At 47.7% G+C, this 9,824-nt stretch overlaps 1 long non-coding RNA gene across 1 annotated transcript; it reads right to left on the bottom strand.

Annotated features, from left to right (window-relative positions):
* Positions 1 to 8,594: 8,594 nt before the first annotated feature.
* LOC129383597 (uncharacterized) lies at positions 8,595 to 9,617 on the bottom strand. Its single transcript, XR_011896241.1, has 2 exons — positions 9,416 to 9,617; positions 8,595 to 8,817 (listed from the first exon to the last, which is right to left on the bottom strand). It is a non-coding gene; the product is annotated as an uncharacterized lncRNA (long non-coding RNA).
* Between the last annotated feature and the right edge of the window lie 207 nt (positions 9,618 to 9,824).

Raw genomic sequence — 9,824 nt, 5'->3', positions numbered from 1 at the left:
ACCGTGGCGACAGACTACCAAACCGCTTCGCTGAAACTAACGCTCTGTCAAAATGTAGTGCAGACGAAGTGGCGAAATTCTTTGTCGAGAACATCCTGCTGCGACATGGTGCCCCAGAAGTCCTCATCACCGACAGAGGAACGTCCTTTACAGCTGAGCTCACTCAAGCCATTCTACAATACAGCCAGAAAAGCCATAGGAGGACAACTTCCTACCACCCGCGGACAAATAGTATCACTGAAGGCCTGAACAAGACATTCGCCGACATGCAGCACTGTACGTCGACGTCGAGCACAAGGCATGGGATGCGGTCCTGCCGAACGTAACCTTTGCCTACAACAAGACCGTGCAAGAAACAACACAGAGCACGCCATTCAAGCTGGTTTGCGGCAGGCACCCGACGACTATCCTCGACGCCATGGTGCCGCACATCTGCGACGAAAGAATCATGACGTCGCCACCTATCTCCAGCGCGCCGAAGAAGCGAGAGAGCTCCCCTGCACGTGGATTAAGAAGCAGCAGAGGACCGACAGCCAACACTACAACCTTCGACGACTCTACTGTTCTTGGGTTTGAACCCCCATACACCGACAAGTACAGAGCGAGAAGCTTTTACGCCGCTATTTCGGACCGCACAAGATCATCCGACGCACTGGCGCACTCGACCATAAGGTCATGTCACGCGGTATTTCGCTATCACAGCTATCATAGCTTACTGGTATCCTGTCTACCACCGACTTTTATTGCACACTACTTAATGATACCCATAAGATTGTCTTTCATTGATTCAACGCTAAGATCCTCTTCCTGAGTTAAAGCTGAATACCTGTTCTATAGCTTGATCCGGAAATCCTCTTTTTTACCTCTTACCGCTAACTCATTGATCGTCTTCTTATGTACCAGTTTCTGCCCTTCCTCCACAAGTCTAGGCTAATTCGCGTTCTTGCTATCCTACGGTCACTGCAGCGTACCTTGCTTAGCACGTCCACATCTTGTATGATGCCAGGGTTAGCGCAGACGTTGTCTATTTCATTTTTAGTCTCGCCATCTGTGCTCCTCCACTACCACTTTCGGCTATCCCGCTTGCGGAAAAAGGTATTGATTATCCGCATATTATTCTTTTCTGCAAAGTCTACTAATAACTCTCCCCTGCTATTCCTAGTGCCTATGCCATATTCCCCCACTGCCTTGTCTCCAGCCTGCTTCTTGCCTACCTTGGCATTGAAGTCGCCCATCAGTACAGTGCATTTTGTTTTGACCTTACCCATCGCCGATTCTACGTCTTCATAGAAGCTTTTGACTTCATCGTAATCATGACTGGGTGTAGGGGCGTAGACTGGTACGACCTTGAACTTTTACCTCTTAATAAGCTTCACAACAAGACCTACCACCCTCTCATTAATGCTATAGAATTCCTCTATGTTACCATCTATATCAGTATTAATCAGGAATTCGACTCCTAGTTCTCGTCTCTCCGCTAAGCCCACTTAACACAGGACGTGGCCGCTTTTTACCACTGTATATGCTTCTAACTTGCTCCCTTCATGGCTTTACTGTATCTGGAAGTAACTATAGTGATAGGTCAGCATGTAATTGTCATGAACAGTAATTGGAAGTAATTGGTCATGAACTCAATCTAATTCTCCCAGTGATGGCATATTTGAATGGTCTTACTTTCTGAATGTGGCTGTAAACTAGTTATTAAAAATCATGGCGGAATATTCTCGCCCTACAGGCAGACCGGAACTGTCAACCAATAGGCGAATATCAATGTACAATCAGAAAGCAAGGTTGTTTTCCAGTACTTCCTCGGGTTATTTTTCATGAGTGATTGCAGGTGATTGGTAAAGTATTTGTGCTTTGCTTGACAAAGAGGACCGCAGTAGGCTTTTCTGCAGGCTTTGTGCTTATTACATGAGTTGGGTGTTCTGGCATTATTAGTGGCCCTATACAAAGATACGTTTTTGTTTTTCAATGCCCGCAGTCCCTTGAGATACCATGGTTTGGATGTATTTACACCAAATGAAATCTGCGGCATATATATTGACACGTGTACTTGTTTATCTTTATCGGGCAACCACGTTTCACCGCCGAACCAATGTTATCGCACAGCGCAGGACGCGCCTGCACGTATCGGAAGTTTCTGGAATGTTATCGGTGATTCCATCCGCTGTCTGGGACCGAACCTTGTGTAATCTAATTGCATGTATGCCCGACGCGAATAATGTGCAAGATTTTGAACGACACGTGCGTCCCAGCGATTACTCTGGAGCATTCGACGACTGATGTATAAAAGCCGACGCGCTTGACTCGCTGGTCAGATTTCGATGACCACCGATCATGTTCACCGCTATTGCTCTTCTTTGAGTGTAACTTGCTTTTTTGGGCGCAAGTTCGCCCAATAAGACGCGTTTCGCCATTCACTATTTTTCTTTCTTCACCGTCACTACCACGTGACATCTGGTGGAGGTGCTTGTGTGTTCATGTACCGGACGCCCCCGCAAAGCCGCGATCCAAGCCAGAAGCCCGAGAGCAACACCACCGTCGCCAAGGACCAGCGAGCTACCGGCACGCTGCATGGACTGCCGCGGGAGCACGGACGTTTGTCTGAAACGACAAGGAAGATCGTTACCAAGTCAACGATCACAATGACAGCACCAGCGTCCCCCATCGTGCTTCAACAACCTAGATAGCCACCGTGGAGCCACCGTGGAGCCACCGTGGAGCTTCTGTGGGGCTTCGTCGGAGGATCGAGAAACCTGGCTGGAGACTTTCGAAAGGATCTCGGCCTCAAACAACTGGACCTATGACGACAAGCTGCGCCACGTGTACTTCTCCTTGGAAAATGCCGCGAGCACCTGGTTCGAGAACGGGGAGTCGACCCTTAAAACGTGGGAGCTGTTCCGAAGTAATTTCTTACCGACCTTCAGGAGCATCGTCCGAAAAGAAAGGGCCGAGGTAGTATTGGAAGCCCGAGTGCAGCTACCAAACGATGACGTTGGCATCCTTACAGAAGAAATGAGCCGCCTATTCCGCCACGCCCGCTCGGAAATGTCCGAGGAGAAGAAAGTCCGCCTACTGAAGCATGGTGTAAAGAAGTAACATTTCGCCGTAATGGTACGAAGCCCACCGAAGACCGTCGACGTGTTTTTCTTCGTGAGGTCACGAGCATAGAGCAGACACTGGAAATGCGGAACCGGCAATTCAACTGCCGCATGAACTTGAGAAACTGCGCCGGAGATCAGTCACTGGCCACCGACGACCTGCGGGAGACTATCCGAGCAGTCGTGCAGGAGGAGCTACAAATGCTGTTCCCTTCTTGACAGCCTCAAGTGGCTTCGATTGCCGACGTCGTACATGAGGAACTCCAATAACAACTCGGAGTAGCCTCTGAATCACCGCAGCCTCTGCCGCAAGCGATGACATAGGCCGCTGTAGCCCGCCATCCCGCTCACCCTCCGCACCCGCGGCAGCGCCCAGTGATGACACAGTTCCGTTGTGCACCACCACTCCCGTCGCCAGCACGCCAACCGAAATGTTGCATCAGGGCAAATAGCATCCTGTGGACGTGGTGAAGAATCTGAGCAGACGTCTACTGAAAACATGGTGACGAGGTCATCTCCTACAGCGCGCAGCGTTGCAACCGATATGACTTGGGGTAGAACTTACTTTGTCAGGCCAAAATCGACGACGAAGAGGCCTGTCCGGTTATCGGCTTTGGTGGCGACGGAGTTGGGCACAGTGATATTGCGCATCGAAAGGAGATCAGGGGTGCTATGCAGGATGCGCCGAGTTTCTCGTTCACCCGAGTTTTACGCGAGTTTGCTCGTCGGCAGTCAGTGAACGGAGATAGCGCGGAACGCGCAAAAGCTACAGGCAAAAAAAATATGCAGACAGAAAGCCGCCTATGACAACATGAGCGCACCCTGCGTGGCATGTTGCCTCCACGTTTCAAGCGCAGAAGGCTGCACAATGAAACGCGCCAGCGCCGCGTATTGCTTTCAACGGATTATCGCAACTTAGCAATACAGTGACTGTCCCGCTGTCTGTCTGCACACTTGCCGTGAGCCGCTTGCCACGCCTTTCCCGGGAGCGTCAAGGGCGTGCCTCCTCTTTCGGGCATTATCTTTCTATCCTCCATCGAATCTGAAGAGGGTACATGCGGCGCATTCTTGCACCTACACTTTCACTCAAACGAGTACGTTAAAATACAACAAATAAACTAACGAACGTTTTTATTTCGTTAAGTATCTATTTTTCGTTTTGAATGCTAGAAATTTCTGATGACGAACAGAGATCGAGCAAATTATTAAATTTTGCACTTCTTGCCGCGAGTGGCGACAATGAGGCGCAAGCTTAGATGCGGATACATGAAAGAAGGTCACACGCACGAGGGAGTTCTTACGGTGAGAAGTCGCCTAGGGGCGCTGCAGTGCTATTTTCAATAAAGTCGCTAATGATCGACCCATGGAGAGTCATGATCACTCTATCTCTATTAGGGGAATAGAAACGCAGCGCCGCGGTACGGCTGTTCATCGCAGGCGTTTCACTAGGCAATTAAGGCCCCCGCTTTACCAAGTCAAAACGACTCATTAGTCATATATACGGGAGCAACAGCTGTCGCTGTAAAATGGCGGTCCGTTATTTTAGGGTCCGTAGTGACGCAGTTCAGTCAAAATGTACCAGTCTATCTTTGTGCGCGAAGCCTCTGCGATACATTGCGAAGAAGTGCGTGCTACCCAGCGACACAATTCATCGCTTGTCATCGATTGCGCAGTGAAGGTGCCTCTGAGCGCATGAACGCAATATTTGAGTGTGTTGTGCAGTCCAAGGTGCTTGCGGATTACCTCTGCTGGAGCCAGCAGCGATCGCAGATGGATATCGTAACGACACCGCAGCAATCGCATTTTGGCAGGTGAGGGCTCTTGTATGCAGTTACGAAATGAGACTTCGAACGGAGAAAGGTCTTGCAACTGTTGAGTGCTCAGTGCTTGTGATGAAGAAATGTCATTGCACTGGGTCTAGAAGAGCGAGTGATTCTCAGACGCTGATCATGTTTACGACGCTGTGGCTCCGATACATCACCGATGACACAGCAGCCATCTCAAACGATTGCTGCGATAGCACTCCTCAGCATCGTTGTCCCCCTCGGCGCATCGACGCCTTGCAAGCAGCTACCGTGACGAGCCGATAATTAGTTACTCTGCGCTACGTCGCCACAATGCAGGCAATGAAACCGTCTTGTGGGGCCATCGCAGCCCGATATGTACGCATAAGCCAGCGACAGTCAACGCTTTGTTTTTGATAGTGGTGCTCAGTACATCACCGATGACGGTGCGTTGTGCGTGTTTTATGTCGGCGGTCAAGATTGTTGATGCCTCTCAGCTCGACACCGCGTCGCTGTTGCCGACAGTTGGGCGTGGCCCAATGAGGTGGGTGCGTGCACAAAAGTTACATGCCTCGCGCGGGGCGCAACCTCTGGTTTTGATCGACAGGCGAACTCGTGCTAAACTCGTACATCACGAAACCCCCTCCGAGTTCAACTCGAGAACATGGCGGCGGCAGCCGCAGCCTGTGTCTTTGCATCCAGCGGCAGCAAGCGTCAATATAACCGTCTGGACCCGTTCGCCTACATGACCGACGTGGAGTTTCAGCGTCACTTTCGCCTGTCGGAGATATCAGTGCGCTGGCTGTGTGACGAGCTAGGCGAAGACTCTCGTCTGCGGAGAGAGCGTGGCGGGCTTCATTCGCTCACCGTCGTAGAGCGAGTCCTCTGTGCCCTCTGTTTCTACGGGACTGGGACTTTTCAGGGAAGCGTCGGCGCCGAGCGTTACATTGGACGCCATCAAACTACTGTTAGCCACTGTCTCAGAGATGTGTCTGACGCGCTTATCGATGCGGCAGTGCGTAAGCGGTGGCTAGCTTTCCCGAATACTGCGGCTGAACAGGCATATATGGAAGAATGCTTCCTACTTTGCGGGAGCATTACGAATGTAGTCGAGTGTATCGACTGAGAGTACGTAGGAATTAAGGCGCCTTCAATGTCAGTGTTTCTGTGATTAGCATTAAAGCAATGTCTAGGCACGCCATGTTGCCAAATTTGTCACTTCTCACATGCGGCTGCCTATGATACTGCTTTTTCGCCGGTTGCTGACTTTTTGCAGATTGTTCTACTTGTCTGTCAGGGTGCCTTCTAAATGGCTCACTTTCTTGGGAAAGAGGTTAATTAAGTATAAAGAGATAAATGGATATCACAAATTGTGTGAAGTAACCTATGAATGCTCATCGCATAAAGAATTTGGGGTTCTTCATTGGTGAAATATACTTCTTATGCATAATGCTGAATTTTGGTCATGCATTACCTATCTGCCGCACTATGAAGCAGCGAGGCATTGTACAATTTGTTGCAGCGCGAGATGTGGATGTTGCGCCAAGCCGGTTGTGCCTATCCATTTGTGGCGAAATGAAAATGCATTGAGAATCTTGGTGTGCTGGCTTGCATGAAGAAAATACTTCAGATTGTTTGCTCTGTTCACTGTTGATGCATGTGCCAGATGTTCAGTGTACTCTTTTCTTTTGGGGGGGGGGGGGGCAGCGTTATTCTGGATGGATAAATTGTATATTCGTCTCATAATGGGGCATTATTCTTAAGCAGTAGAACAATGCAGATCCAATGGTCTGCAGAACTCCGTGTGCGTCAAGACATCATGAACCACCAAGGCAAGGTTACATATCAGGAGAAATGTGGTGCAGATGCCAATGAAAAGTGGGACTTTAACCCTCCATGATAAAAATAAAAAATGCAGAGCAAATAGGCCTTTTTTACAGCTTTAGGGCAATGATTACACAATATGTGATACGCTCAAACGAGTGAAAGCTTGACGCAATGCCAAAGTAGGATGAGCGACATGCAGCACATTTTGGCATTGAACATGTCTTGTAACCGTTATTTTTATTGTAAACCTCGCTGCGACACTTTTCCCTCCGGCACTCCCTTTACTGAAACGTGGCACTGTCTTTCCATGCTTGCCCCTTTGCTTCCTGTTAGTTTAGTGGTAAAGAATGTGGCACGTGCATCCACATGTGCTGAAAAACTTAACACTTGTGATTTTTTGGAGAGGTAATTTTGGTTGCGACATTTCAATGATGTGCGCCATTGTGGCCTAATAACTAGAGCATTGGTGAGAATGAAGACTGGGTGTATTTCTATAGAAGCTTGAAGTTTAATTGCACACCAATTCGACGGGACACAAAGAAGAAAAATACACAAAGCAGAACGCTCTGCTGTGTATGTTACTCTTCTTTGTGTGCCGTCGAAATCCAACTTCAAATAGAGCATTGGGTTTCTTTGGTGCAGGACCAAAGAAGTGTGAGCTATTCGACAACAAGCCAGTGCCTCGCCACACAATTATGGAAGTCTGAAGGTTTGCAAACACAGCTTTGCTTTCAAATTCACCTGTTCATGTAATACAAGCACTGAATGAAAGAACCATCATACAAAAACAATGGTGAAATCAATGGCCTGTGGCAAGTGTAATTTGTATATTGACACTGTTGACATAACAGGTGCCATACTGGCCTCAAAATTCTAATGGACAGAGCAGTTTGTTTCCTATGTGAAACACAAGCTTCCATTACATGCTGTGCAGATAACCAAGCTCAGTTTGTTTTGACGTGGTAGACAACATTCACTGTAATCTGTTTTTAATTATAAAAAAGTGCCAAACACCACCTCTTTTTCAAGGACGTCACAGCAATATTTGATGAGACCTTTTTACGGCCCCTCATAATGGAAGTGTGGCCAGCCAGGTTTGCTTGGATGCCTTTATAGATTTCTGTTCCTGATCATTGTGTGCTATCAAGTTTCTAAAGTCTATGCAACTAGTGTAAGGCATTACGTAATTCTCTAGTCGGGTACAACTTTAGGAGGCCGCGGAATCTGCACTTAAAGGCAGAACAGAAGCCTGCACCAATGGGCACACACTCTAGACTGACGTCGTGCCGCTGGACGCACTAATACATGCTCGTTGGAGAGGGAGTATTTCTGTAGACGTGGAGGCAATCGGCTGCTGCGCTTTGGTCAACTGGGCGGGGCCTCTCCTGTCTTCTGAAGTTGTATCCGACTGTAGAGGATGGCGCTTTTCATACAACACAAATGGACAAAGTGTACAATTATTTGGCCTACGAAATGATACATCAGAAGTGTGCTATTCAAGGGCTTAAGCTGTGTGAAAATTAGTACATGCAAATATATGACATTGTTAAAGAATATGTGGTATCGAACATGCATGTAATGACACGTTTGAATCGGGGGTGTGGCAGTTATATGCACAGTCTATAGGTGATAGAATTATTAAGCTCCTGCTGTTTCCTGTCTTCATTGGGAATTACACACACCACTCATCCTGTGGCTAATCAACACGCACTGTATTCTTGCACATAGAAAGAACAAACTGCACAGTGACATGTATGCTGCATTAGTATATTTTTCATTTACATGGTCCAAGAGTGGCACAGGTTGTCTTATGTTTTTGCCTATTTTGAAGAGACACCAACTGCATGTTACTAGTGTCCTAATATGCACAGCACAATAATTACTGCAATAATTTATTCACGTTCTTGAATAACAAACAAAATAATGAACTGAAAGCTCCTTTATAAGGTGTCTTCTGGGGGCTCGACAGGAGAGCAGTGAGGGCACCGATACCACTGTTGCAGAGCAGCCCTGTGGACCTCTCTCACACTGTCAAGAGCACATGCCTGGTGCTCGCCTACTGCCACTAGGAGGTTGAGTGCCTCGAGCAGCAGAATGTTGTGCTGCAAAAAAAGTGCATTATTGGACTGAATCAACCGCATATAAACCATTGTTTACAATGATAAATGCTCGTTGCACTATTGGTACTAAGTGTCCTTAACTGTGGAAGCCTTTAGTGTAGTATGCACAATAAAACAATGTGTTGGGACAACGTTGCTTTATTTCTCATAACAGGGGTCGTTTTTTTCAGCGCCAATTGTCATATTGATTAGTGTGCCAGCAGCTGAGGTGTCGCCGCACCTTCACGAGTCTCTACTGTCAGCACCACAAACCTATTTTTGTTCACTGCAAAACAAATGCCTCTCTCTACAATCCCGTCTTATACGAGCTGATTGCCTCCTATGCCGACAAACATCATATTTTTGTTCCATTACGCAATTTTCTACCATCCTCCGGCTGCAGTTCTCTCTCCTTGACATTCATTCTGTCACGCTCATGTAATCAGCTCGTAAGAATTGGCAACAAGTGATTGAAGACGTGCATGGCCTGCCGGCCGATTCCATTCTTTTTTTCTTAATCTCAACTAGCATATCAGTTGCCACGGTTTACTATGCCACTGTATTCATGCCTTAATGCTATCTCCAACAATTTTTTTTTTACTTCGCTTTCTGCACAGTCCTCGACTTTATTCCGCAGGCCCCTATCGGGGATCTGCGGAAGCCGCTTGCCGCGTCCATCTCGGGGCAGGAATACCGTGATGTTCCGCCCTTTCTCGCACTGGACAAGTTGTTTCTTCAGCATTGCGCCGTGAACAGTAGGTGCGCGTTGCGATCTGTAAAATCACAGAAGCTATTGGCAGTCTTACGGGGTGCACAGAAAGATTGCTCACGGAGGAAAAGAACTATCCAAGAAATTTCAAGTTTCATTATTAACCTCCAGGTTTATGTGCCATATTGCATAACCGGTAGAATGCAATGATTCTAAACTTTTTGCAAGGATATCGGTAACGTGATGATCACGATTCGGTAATGCCTTCCATGTGCTGTTCAACCCATACAATTTTTGTATA

Source organism: Dermacentor andersoni, chromosome 8 (genome assembly GCF_023375885.2).
Source record: "Dermacentor andersoni chromosome 8, qqDerAnde1_hic_scaffold, whole genome shotgun sequence".
NCBI lineage: Eukaryota > Metazoa > Arthropoda > Arachnida > Ixodida > Ixodidae > Dermacentor > Dermacentor andersoni.
Note: the sequence above shows the minus strand (reverse complement) of the source record. Positions and strands in the feature narration are given on the sequence as shown.